Source organism: Podarcis gaigeae (assembly GCF_964106915.1).
Source record: "Podarcis gaigeae genome assembly, chromosome: 11".
Lineage (NCBI taxonomy): Eukaryota > Metazoa > Chordata > Lepidosauria > Squamata > Lacertidae > Podarcis > Podarcis gaigeae.
The window spans coordinates 40,305,794-40,318,856 of record NC_139687.1 but is presented as its reverse complement, the minus strand read 5'-3'; positions in this window follow the sequence as shown (position 1 = coordinate 40,318,856).

Below are 13,063 nucleotides of genomic sequence, written 5' to 3'. Positions count from 1 at the left end.
TCTTAGTAGACCACAAGCTTAACATGAGTCAACAGTGTGGGAGAGAGCCCCCATCAAAGTTTTAAACAGTCACAAAGTTAAGCAGCAGTATAGCATGGGAATATAGGTTTTGAGACCCCTTTTCACATCCTGTTTAGTCAGCTTATAGTGCTTATAATGAACACTGTTAAGTAACTTTAAAATGATTTACTTACAAAATCCGAAGGTCTGATTCATGCATTGTTCCACGCAACAGGTAGAATACATGTAGAATACTTTTGGGTACAAAATACAGAAAGTTAGCTTCAAGCTGGAGCAAGCTCAGACATGTCCTTCCTGGTTGATTACCTGAAGCAAAGAGAAAGTGAGGAAAGGAAGAGAAGCCGCTTCACTTCCTTCCTCACTGGAGGTGAAGGGGTGTGACCTAACTGAGTCTAGGAACACAGCTCTGTGGTCTTAACCCCTTCATGCGATAACCAGCACTCATGCATAATTATGTTTGAGTGCTATCTCCCACTTAATGCAGAAGGAGCCACAGAGTGGTAAGGCTGTTTTCCTTGCTCTCCCTCTCTCTCTGTTTGGTGGAATTTCCACCCTACTTTTCTATATAACAATCAAAGCTGCTTACAAAGGCAGTCTGCTCTTGCAGAACACATTGAAAGAATCCCAAGCTTTGGTTGTATGAATTGTTTGGCTGTCAAACAGAAACCTCACCTAGAAAACAGAAACCTTTTAAAGGTGTTTGCAATATTTGTGCTTTTAGCGTTTCGTTCTATTCTATAGCAATGCGACTGATATCTAGTCAGAGGGAGATGAAATATTTATGTTGCAGCCATGCATTCTAATAAATGTCTGAAAGCAACAACATGTGAAGCATTTTTTGGAATTTAGACAAGCACACTTGCTTTTTATTTCCTCCCCGCCCCCCTGCCCCCAGAAGTTGCTTTACATATTGTGTTTTGCATAACAACTATAGAACATGGAATATGAAAAGCAACTTCTGGGGGGAAAGGAAATAAACAGGAAGGCCTCTTGTCTAAATTTCAGCAAAAGTGTGGGGGGGGGGCGGCGGCAGGTTGGCTGTTTCTCTAAATTGCGTTTTCACATTCCAGTAGAAGTGTCATATTGTCAGGACAATTTGCTTACATGGTGATGTCACTGAAGGCGCACAAAGCTGATTCAAAGTCATGGCAATGCTTCCAGGACAGGGGCTTCTCTCACTCTAGGTGGTTAACCTGTAACCTTCTATACCAACTTTTTTAAAAATAAAAATATTAAAGATTTCCTTGGTATACGAAAGTATGTGCATTGTCCCTTCTTTCAGGTTGTAAAGTCTTTTCTACAGATCAGTTACATTTGATATGAGACATTAGTGTTGTATACAGTAAGGTCGGGGAAGAAGAGAGGGGAGACAGGGGCGCTAAGTATGGGGGGCTCAGTGCCTGAGCACTCACAAAATTTTTGTTGTGGGTGCTCAGCACCCACACTGCAGGGGCCTCACGCAACTTCCGAGGTCTCGCAAGGCCTCAGAGAGCATCTCAAAGATGCCTCAGAGATGCTTTCTGAGGCCTTCTGAGACCTTGGAACCTGACTTCCAGAGCTACCAGAAGTCATGAAGGCCTCAGAAAGCAACTGTCTTCCGAGACCTCAGACATGCATTCCAAGGCCAGGGGCCGCGCATGACGTCATGACATCATGATGTCACACATGCTGGGCACCCATAACCTAGGGTCCAAGTTGGCTCCCCTGTGAGGAGAAGAGGGGTGGTGTGGTGAAACATATTCTTTTATATAGTGTAGGTGAGGGGTTTTGTGTTAGTGTCAACTGGATAGGGTTCACTATCTATTTGCTTATTACATTTCCTTGGTAGTGAGAAGGAATTGGGGGGGGGGGGGCTCAGAGTGGGTTTGGTTGTCTATAGTTGGCTGTAGTGAAGTTTGTTTGCTTCTATGCCAACTTTTGAATGCCTGCTGCAAACTCCCCCCCCCCCTGCCAATTCTTCCAATCTCTCATTTTTCTAATATCAAGTTCAGCATGGCACATTTCCACAGGTTTGCGAATCTCATAAGATAAACATTTTTGTACCAGTGGGGTGCAGTCAGTAGACCAGGGGTCTAGGCTAGTCCCCTGAAGGGTCCAAGAGCCGCTCCATGGCCTTCCCAAGGCCTGCCTGGCTTAGAGAAGTAGGCAGCAGGGCTCCAGCATTCTGTCAGAGGCCTGGCACCTCCTCCTCAAGGCCCAAGAAGCTTCTACCCAGCTTAGGGAGAGATGTGCGATGTTCATGTGTACGACATCACACACCCACACCCCCCGCTCCAATTACCCTCTCAAGCTAGCTATGTGTTCCCCTCTGAAAAATCACACCACTGTTTCGTATGGAATTTTGCCGAATGTTGACATTTCTGCAAGCATTTCACACTATTAAACTTATTTCCATGCTATTTTCCCCAATATATGCATTTTAATGCACACTTTCCCCTACTGGAGCCATTTTTATTCGGTTAGGGGAACTGCATAATTTGGAGAAGTGGAAATCTTGAAGGATAACTGTTTTTGCATGTTGTTTCAAGAAGTGCGAATTAGGTAGGTTTGCATTAAAGGCAAACCGAACAAATTCCCTGCCCTTTTCCATCTCAACCTAAAAATAAGACACATTGGACCATTTCTATCCCCAAAGGAATCAGCTTTTATGCACCCAATATTGATATCTGTGCAGTGTTGGTATCTGCAGTATGGTGTGCCCTTTCAGTATGGTGCTCACAAGGGAAGGGGCCCTTTTTTGGTGGTAATTCCAACCCCATCATAGTTCCTGTGCCAAATGAAACTCATAAAAGGCAGCCCCATACCCTCCAACATTTCTCCGATGAAAATAGGGACATCCTATTTAACAACAATAAAACCAGCAACGTTATTCATTTATATCTCACTCATCTGACTGAGTTGCCCCAGCCACTCTGGGCAGCTTCTGACATATATAAAACATGATAAAACATTATTTTATTTTTTTAAAAAACCCTTCCCTATACAGGGCTGCCTTCAGATGTCTTCTAATGGTTGTATAGTTACGTTTCTCCAGAGTTTGGGGGGTTTCAGCTAGTGTGGTGTAGTGGTTCAGAGTGGTGGACTCGTAATCTGGTGAACCGGGTTTGCTTTCCCGCTCCTCCACCTGCAGCTGCTGGGTGACCTTGGGCTAGTCACACTTGTCTGAAGTCTCTGAGCCCCACTCACCTCACAGAGTGTTTGTGGGGGAGGAAGGGAAAGGAGATAGTTAGCCGCTTTGAGACTCCTTAGGGTAGTGATAAATTCAAACTCTTCTTCTTCTTCTTCCCTACCTTCCAACATTTCTCTGACAAAAATAGGGGCATCCTAAGGAAAAGTGGGACATTCTGGGATCAAATAAAATACCAGGACGGCTTCTGTAAATCTGGGACTGTCCCTGGAAAATAGGGAGACTTGGAGGATCTGTGTTCCTAGCAACTGCAGGCATTTAGCCCTCCAATGAATCCTACCTCCCCAAAATAACCCACCCCTCAAGGAGAGTGCCATGCTGTCCAGAAAAACAACTCACTTGATTTCCAGATCCCACTGGACCTCCATCTTGTCAGGATTTAGCTTCAGTTTATTGGTCCCCCGCCCCTCCTTCCTCCCACTGCATCCAGGCATTGGGCCAAGGGGACCTGAACAGCCTCCCCATCTCAGATGCAAAAGAGGAATATTGCAGAATGTCATCAACATACTACCTACACCAAGCTCCAGATCCATGGCTAGGAAACCTCCAGGGTGGATGGGTGGGATGGTACTTTGACTCACATCTGCTCTTGGTGTTTGCTGCTCTGGGAGCCTCTTTGGCTCAAGGGCGGGGAAGAAATGCTCCAAATAAATTAATGGACTGGCAGCATCCATATTTGAAAGCCTTTCAAGTCAGCTGAAGATGTTAGGAATTGGACCTGGAAGTTTACACATCACACACACACACACACACAGAAAATATGGACATATCTACTGTTTCTTTGTTTTGAAAGGTTTGTCTGTCACGAAGACAATAACATCACATTGTTCTTTTGTCTCGTTTCAGAAACACTTTTCTTTTTAATGACTTGAATCTGTGAATGTTGGCACAATATCTTTTGCCACTCAAATTAGCAAACACTGAAAGGCAGAGGCCTATAATGTAAAGGATGACACATCTTTAAAATATGCTGATGTGAACAAGGCGCTACAATAATGAATCCCACCGAGGCTTTAAAAGGATCTATGTGCTGTTTTGGTAAAAAGATATCGGCTGGTGCCTCTAGTGAAGTGTGTCACTTCACTTCGTCATGCCATTCTAGTCTTCAGTGGCCTGTAAGTGTCCCCCTATTAGTATTAACACTGCTGAAAGTGCCCATATATAAGCAGAGTAATGGTTGAGGAGAGAAAATAGCATGTGATGCTTCTCATTTCCTAGAGCAGCACAAGGTTCAATGAGTAAGCCTTTTCGCAGGGTCAGTTTCAATGGAAGAAAAGAGTGGTGGTGTCTGAGTGTCGTAACTGTTTATGAACTCACAAGTAGGGAAGGGTGAAGCAGTTTATTTCTGGTGTGTGTCATTTCCACACGTGCTTACCCATATGTCTATCCTGTCCTGTTTCTGCTTCAATCTGCAATTAAAAAATAAAATAAAAACCAACAGAAAATTGGCATTTAAATATGTATTTTTAAATGTACATTCTCTCAAAACATGCATTTTTGAGCCAAGAACTGGGCTCGAACATTTGGGAAATGACAGGTAACCAAGTTCCAATCTGCATATTATTTTAGGAGGTACAAGTTCTGGTCAGCTTCTCCTGAAATTTGCAAATATTGAGTTTCTCCAGTGTTCCTACCATGTGAGCAGGAGGGAGCAGGATGCCACAAGATGTCTTGCACCCAAGGCACCTCACTGCTAGCTAGCTGCGAAAACTCAGATCTCAGTCCCATTTGCTGTCTACATTTGAATTGTCAAACTGTTTCTTTCCAGACTCCCCCGCAGCAGTCTAGGGTATGTGTAACCACCATCCATAAAATAAGGATAAAAAATTGGTGCTCATTTAAGTGCACATTCTCTTGGCCATCCATACACACTACAGAAGCCTCTTTAGTTCTTGGGTGATTGAAAGCCTAGAAAAAAAGATCATTCAATACAAGTTCTCCCACTGTCCCTCATTCTGATGGCCAGCCATAGTTAATGCAAGAGAGAAGGATCACATGACAAAGAGATTTTCTGCATTCTGCAAATGCTTTCTACAATGCTTAAAGGTTTCCGCATTGTGGAACGTTATTCAAAAATGGAGTTGCTAAGCTTTTCTGGTGTGTTGGTGTGTGTATATGCTAGTGGTGTGTGTGGCCAAAAGTGGGTGTGTCCACCCCACATTCACTCGGGAACATTTTTGCATGCACACCTACAAGGCACACAGTCCACTCTCATACAGATCTGGTTGAGGAAGAGGGATTTTATTTTGCTCCCTGCTCATCCAGTGAGCAACCTGGATTACTAGGGGCAGAGGAATGGGGGCACGGTGGGGGCGGACCGCCCCAGGTGTCTTTGCTGAAGGGGGTGACATTTGGCAGTTGCGGGTGGTGCGCTGAATGTCCGCCATCAGTGGCTTGCTGCACCCCCATGGGCTGTTCGCTCTGCCCCCAGCTGCAGGGCGCGCACACCACCCGAGTGGCTATCCCGTGCCTGGGAGGGCACCGTCTGTGCCCCATCCCCCTTGGGAGCATGCCCATCCTGGGCAGCGCGGGCATATTCTTCACTGCTCTTTGCGTCCCCATTATGCTGCTGGGCCCTGCCCATCCCAGAATGCTGTGTCTATTTTTATTTAATGTAATACATTTTTATTTTATTTTTGCCTCTAAACTAGGTTTGGTCTTGGAAATAAAAACTGAAACCTTGTCCTCAAGGTCCTATAGATTGAAAGCAAACCAGGTTGGGTATTTTTCAGATTCCACTGACCTTGACCAGGAGGGATATCTGGTGAACCAAGGGATCAATTTCAATCAGAATGGTATAGTGGCAGAGGAGGGCTAGGGGAGACTTATCCCAGTTTATATCCCAGTTCAGTCATGGAGTTGGATGGGGAACTGGGAGCTGGTCACTATCTCTAACCTTGCTTACCCCACAGGATTATTGTGAGGAGAAAATTGGGGAACAATATATGCTGCCTTGAGCTCCTTGGAAGAAAGATGGGGAATGAATGAGATCCCATGGCTGCAATCCAGGATAGGAAAGGTCATTGGCATTAAGATCACTTGAGCTCTGGCTGGGGTCGGGTACTAGGGTCAGATACTTCCGTTTTGATGTCATGGCATTGGGTGTGGTAAGGACTTGGGAGGGTTTCTATTTAAAAGGAAATAGCCTTAGCTCATGTTGTGAAAGTTTCTGGGGCTCCACACCCAAGATGCTTAATGACGTCGATGAACGTTAATGGCACTTTAGGGAGAGCAGCCTGACAGGCCTGTTGCTAAACCCAGTTCCACAGTAAACATAATGCACTGCTAAATTATGGAACCCGAGACATCTGAAGATGGAGCAGAATAACAACAACATTTCTCAAGCACCTGAAAGTAAGGTTCTGCTCTCCATACAGCCTTTGTTTACCATAATCCCACCTACCCAGGTTTACAAAGTAAATAAACAGGTATCTAAGGGGAAAGGAAGGGGAAACGGTAAGGAAAGATATATAGAAACAAACTAAAGGTGGAATTCAAGGTAGTGCTAAGGAGATTGTTCCATCAGCATCAGGCGAAAACTGATGTGAAGACTAATCAGCAGTAGGCATAAGAGAGGGTGCGCTATCACAAATAAGCCAACATGTCAGGAAATATTGCACTGAAAATAAATCAGGATACAGCCTTTGATTACTCTGGCCTGGGGGAGACGGGAATCCCTGTGGCCTCCCAGCCCCATTCCTGTAGGCTCTTGCTGAAGGTGCATTGCCTCTGCAGATGGGATGCAATCTTTCCAGCCCAAACTCTACCTTCGAGAATCTTGTCTCGAAGCGGCTATAGGTATAATGATGCCCCCAGGTGAGTTATTGAGAAATGGGAATCAACTGGCTAATTCATTAAAAGAGGTTAGATTTTTTTTGATAAATTATTCATTGCGAACAATTCTACACTCCGATTCCCTCAGCAGTTTTTGGCAATGTTGTTTTCTGTTCCTAGGTACAAATTAAGCACTGCGAGCGAATGTGAGCCTTGGAGTTGTAAAGCGTTCTTGAGTGAGACAGTTGCCATTGAGACAGGCTGATCCAATGGTCCAACCTCCCTGTTGCAGGGCCAGCCCAAGACATTGTGTTGCCTGAGGTAAAGGACAAGGTAATACTCTCCTCCCCCCTTTCATTCCATGTATAGAAGCGGACCCCACTGGCAACTGAATCTTATTCACAATCTTCCAGGCACAAACAGTATTGAAAGTGGGATCACATATGAACACCCCAATATCATCATGAGCACAAATCACATTGTATGCACAAGTAAAACAACATCTGAAAGGGTCCTTAGACTATTGCCCATGCTATTGGTTGAGCCACAAATGCCCCCCTCTCTCCTACATTTTGTTAGTGATATTGCCTTGACTGCCATTCAGTGGCGTAGCGTGGGGGGTGCAGGGGGGGCTGGCCACACCGGGCGCAACATCTGGGGGTTAGGGTTAGGGGGCGCAAATCCACGGGTTAGGGGGTGCAAATTACTTGCCTTGCCCCAGTTGCTGACAACCCACACTACGCCGCTGCTGCCTTTAATGCTCAGTTATATATTACTGTTGTTGTTTGCTGCTCATGCGTTTCCTGCTCCCTAATTATTAACTCTATCATACATTATTGAGTTCCCTTGTATTAGAATTGCATTTCAGAGAAAGCAGGGGAATATTTGGTTGCAATTTTTTTTTTTTTTTTTTTTTTGGTCATAGATGGGTAAACGTTGCCTTTTCCTGCAAGGTTGAGCTATTAACACTTGGTTTCTCATCTATGCAAACAGTTCCCCAACTGACTTAGATCTTATTATTAACTTGTCTCAAAGTGCCATGTAAAATTAATAAGCACAGAGAGAGTTGGTGCCTTATTCTTGGGAGAAGTGAAGATTATGAACTTAAAATATGTGGCAAAGAGGCCAAAAGGTATTTTCATCAAAACTGAAGGCTTGGTAGCAATTTCAGGACACACAGTGTGGCCCTCTTACAGCTGCTGCACCAAGAATAATAGTTGTTTGTTTGTAAAGTGTCATGTGAATCTTTTGTGCAATACAAAAAGTGAGGGAAAAATCCCCGTTTTGGTTTACAATCTAACAAGAAAAGGATGGGAAATGGAACAAAGGAGTAATTAAAATTAGCAAAACTGTTTTTATGTTTTGGGCAGTGTCATTCTCCACCTATCAGAGGATCTACGTATCTTAAATTACCCTGAGAAGTAGTTACTCACCATAACAGCTACCAGATTAGCTGTACAAATTATTATCCACATTATTACCACGTGCTTCCTCCAAGGTACTCAGGGTGACATACATGGTACTGTATTCCCCCTTTTATCCTTAAAACAACTCTGAGGTAGGCTGAGACATTGTGCCTGCCCCAAAGTCATCCAATGAGCTTTGCGGCTCACAGTATAATTAATCGAACTCAGGATTCTTCTAGGCAAACTTGAAACCTTTATCCACAGTACAACTCTAGCTTCAGTTTGATCTGTTTGTACATTAGAGCTTACCCTTTGACCAATCCTCATATTATTATTGCCCTTTGACCAATTATTCAGAAATTGTGAGCAACCAAGGGAATATTTTCACTGACTCAGCTAATACACAACAATGACTCATCAGAATCATTAAAGATCTCCAGGCTGGATTGAACAGCACGTCCCACCGCAACCCCACCCTCTGCTGTCTGGTAGTAGCTACAATGTACAACCAAAGTGGCCTGGAACAGATTATTGCACCCAACTCTTCAGACTTTATGTGCTTATTTCACTGAGTAGCCACATAGTGGTCAGCAGGCATTGTTCCATGCAGGCTAGAAACCCTGCTTAAGGCCTTGCAACCACAGTTGCACATTAACCAAATCTGCACACAACACTAAGCCAAGCTATACCTTAGCACACATGCACGGGCTCCAGAAGAAGACATTGTGGCCACAAAGCTCCTCTTTCAGTCCCGATTTATTGTACTATTTTGTTGAACCTGGTGTTGGGGGTCTCAGGAAATATACCGTAGGCGTTTCATCTAGTTTTCCTACCTGATGAAAGGGGTCTTGGTGTTGAACCCTGTTGATCCCAGGGGACTTTAACATCAACACTAAGTTGCATACACACCCCAGCTGGTGCAAGCAGCTGAGGACTTCATAGCCACCATCTTGAGTCCAACACATGTGACAGAACATTCTCTTCACTGGGTATTAATGTATTTTTAATATTTTGTTGGAAGCTGCCCAGATTGGATGGGGAAACCCAGCCAGATGGGTGGGGTATAAATTAATAATAATAACAATAATAATAATAATAATAATAATAATAATAATATAGAGCAGGGTGTCATAGTACTGTGCTGCCAACCATGGCAGAGTTCAGTGGAGAGAGAAGCCAGCCAACCAGCCTAGTCTCAGGGGGATACTTGCCTGGAGGCAGAGTCCTTATCAAGGTTCAGTCCAGTCCTAAAGGCCAGGAGTATCTCAGTTCATGTAGTCAGACGATCCGGGGGGGTCAAGAAAGCCCAGGGTCCAGGGTCCCAAGAAGCAAAAAAGCAACAAGGTCTGGCCAGAAATGACAAATGTTGTTTCCAGCAACTGACTGAGGCTAGCAACCCTGCTTCAGAAAGCTAGAGCCATCTGGTTCTCATCAGGAGCAAGAAGGCTGATCAGCAGCAGGTGGAGTCACTCTGCTCCTTCAGGCTGCTGCTCAGCAGGTGAAGCCGACTCTTGGCCCATGACACAGGGGTGGCTAACATGATACACTCTGCATGTTGTGGCTTACAACTCCCACTATTCCCGACCTTTGGCCATGCTGCCTGAGACTCTGGGGAGTTGTAGTCCACAACATCTGAAAGACAATTTGTTGCCTACCCTACACATTAGGAAGAACTTTCTGATAGTGAGCACTCACACTTTACATTGTGGGTGCCCTTTGCGGGATTGCGCGCGGTGCTACAGTTCCCAGGGAACTTACTGGCAAACAGGGGCTGGCTTGCCTCTCAGTGTTAATTTTTGGAGGTTCACGCCCAGTCTCCGTAGTCAGGTTTCATTGCTGGGAGGTGGGGCCAGCCCCATTTATAAATAGGGAGTGGAGCCGACAATAGCCAGGCAGTCGGCTCTGGAGATTTACCTTCCCTTAGTTTAATGTTTTCTTGTTTGCAGGTTAACTTTTTTCTTTCTGTTTAGCAGGCACTGCTACTGTCTATGACTGGTTGCTGTTGAAGGACCAGGAAATTTTTTTCCTGCATTGGCAGGTTTTGTCTTCCCTGTAGCAATTTGTCACAACTTTGGGGGTTATGACCTTGGGTGGAATCCTTTAGTCTTTTCTTCCCTATATGGGGGTGTGCATGTATGTGTGTGAAGTGGTGACTCAGCCCCCTGCGGCGGCAATTCCAGGGGTTATATATATGGGTGTCACTGGCCATACACTGAAAGGTCGTCAGTGAACTACCCTGCCTGTGGGGATATGGGTTGCCTGCTACACTTACATCTCGCAGAGCACCCCCATATCCCATTTACCCTGATGAGCCCCAGTTCCCCCCCGGCTGGGGGGCTGGGAGGGATACACGCCCAAGGTCTAAGCCAAGGTCTTCCTACATTCGGAAGTTTAATAAAGTTGTGGCCTAGTTTTAATTCCATATAACGTTGTCAGAGTCTTTATTCCTTTATTCCTGCTTGGAGGCTGGGGCTGTCGCCGCCTAGTCATGCAATAAGAGCCATTTGACAGTGGAACAGAATCCCTTGGAAGGTGGTGGAGGTTTTTAAGCAGAGGTTGGATTGCTATCGGTCAGGGATGCTTTAGTTGAGATTCCTGCATTGCAGGGGTTGGACTAGATGACTGTCAGAGATCCCTTCCAACTCAGCAATTCTGGAGTAGGAGCCTATTGGATCAGGCAGAAAAATAGCATGCCTAATTTGTTGGTTTCATAGGGTTTGCCAAGACTTTCTCTAGACCTTTTCAAGGGTTTCCCCCCTTGATTTGCGTTGACATATGTAAATGATAGTAATTTTCTTCCTTGTTAAATAGTTTATACTTAAGGTGGGGCGGAAAGGGAGATGTCAAGATGGTGGTGGTGGGGAACTGTTTGATGTTATAAATTGTTAAAACTCTATTAAAATTTAAATAATAAAACAGTGCTGCACGTAATGTAGATGGAAGCTGTTGCCGATTTCCAGACGCGAAGATTTCTGCTTGATTTGTTGTAATTGCTTTATGAAATTTTTATTTTGTTATCCACCTTGAGCATACCAATACAAAGGTGGAATATAAATAATGGAAACAAATAAAAATTGCCTAAAGAATGCTATATAAAGGGCTGAGAAAAGAGAGAAAGGGAGAGAGGACTAGTCCGGACATCCACTTCCAATTAGGAATGTCTGTAGCCATGAACGCTGTAAAATATCTCCACTGTCAGAAGTCTCTAAATACCAGCTTGGGGGTGGGGGAATGCAAGCAGGAGAATGCCATTTCACCCATTTCATGCTTGTATGCTCCCCATGGTTAGCCACTATGGGGAAAATGGACTGGACAGACCTTTGGTCTGATCTATTGCTGTTTAGTCGTTTAGTCGTGTCCGACTCTTCGTGACCCCATGGACCAGAGCACGCCAGGCACTCCTGTCTTCAGGCACTCCTTGGTCTGATCTAGCAGGCCTCTTCTAAGGCGCAAGAGGGAGGTCCTAAACTGGGTCTCCCAGCAATGAAGTCCTGCATCATTTATTTCCACTGAAAGTCTGGTGACTGCTGCTGCTCACTGCCAGGTAAGCCCTCCAAGGCTCACCCATATAGGAGGGAGCCTGCTGACATAGATGCGGGTCCCTGCATGTTGCAAAGAGCATGTTGCAAAGAGCCCTCTCAAACCTGGAGCTGACCCTGAGGAAAGGCAGCTAGCCATGTCTTCACACCAGAGGCACATTGTTCAGAGTGGGAAGCAAACTCTGAGGTTAGGGCATGATGGCACCTGGCGGGCCTTTGGGTCAGCTGATTACACCACATTTAACTAGTCCTACAGTACAGATGCTGCCTTTCTCCCATATTCTTTGAGATGCACTGCTGGTCCTCAGCTGTAGCATGTGACTGCATCAGTCCTGCCGATTGGTTGGAGCAGGGCAGCAGCAAGAATGGGGAGTACTGGATTAGTGGAGAGCACACAGGGGTGGTGGCCCCAATGAGCTCTCTGAGCTGCTCTTGCCACCACAGCCATAACCTAAACCCTAAGAGGACAAATTATCCCATTTCTGCCCTGCCATTCATGTTTGTCAAGTTTCTCCCAAATTCTTCCCACCGCCTTCATTCAGGATGGCCTTGCCTCACCTGATCTGTGTAACTTTTTCCCAAAATGGCAGCAATAGGCCTTGAGCTTCTAGGATGCGGAAGATTGGACATGTAAATAACCCCCCGTCCCCTCTCCTCTTTGCTACCTTGGCCTCCACTCTTAACTCAATCAACTTTAATTCACTTCCAGCTCTCTTACTGCCTTCAGCAACTTCACCTCTTCTCCCCTGGTGCCTTTTTATAATTGCAACTTTCTCCCAGAACACTTATGTTGTTTCACTTCCCTCTCATCTTTCCAATCGCTCTTTTAAAAAACTCCACTTTGTCACAAAGCCTCTTCCTTCTCGCTCTTCTACTCTCCAATACTGCAATCTTGCTGCTGGATTTGTTCAGGATGTTTGTATTTTTAACCCTTGCACCACCTTGCCTTTCTCCTGCTCCTTTGTCTAACGTTGGATGATAACCTCCCTTGAGACACTTCTTTGCTGCACTGTGCACACAGAAGTGCATGTCTTAAGGGCTGCTGCAATTTTGGCTGTTGACATTGTTTTTACTCCGTTCTGAACTGCTTTGAGTGTTCACATATGGAAAATTGGGGCATACGTACTTGCAAAGAG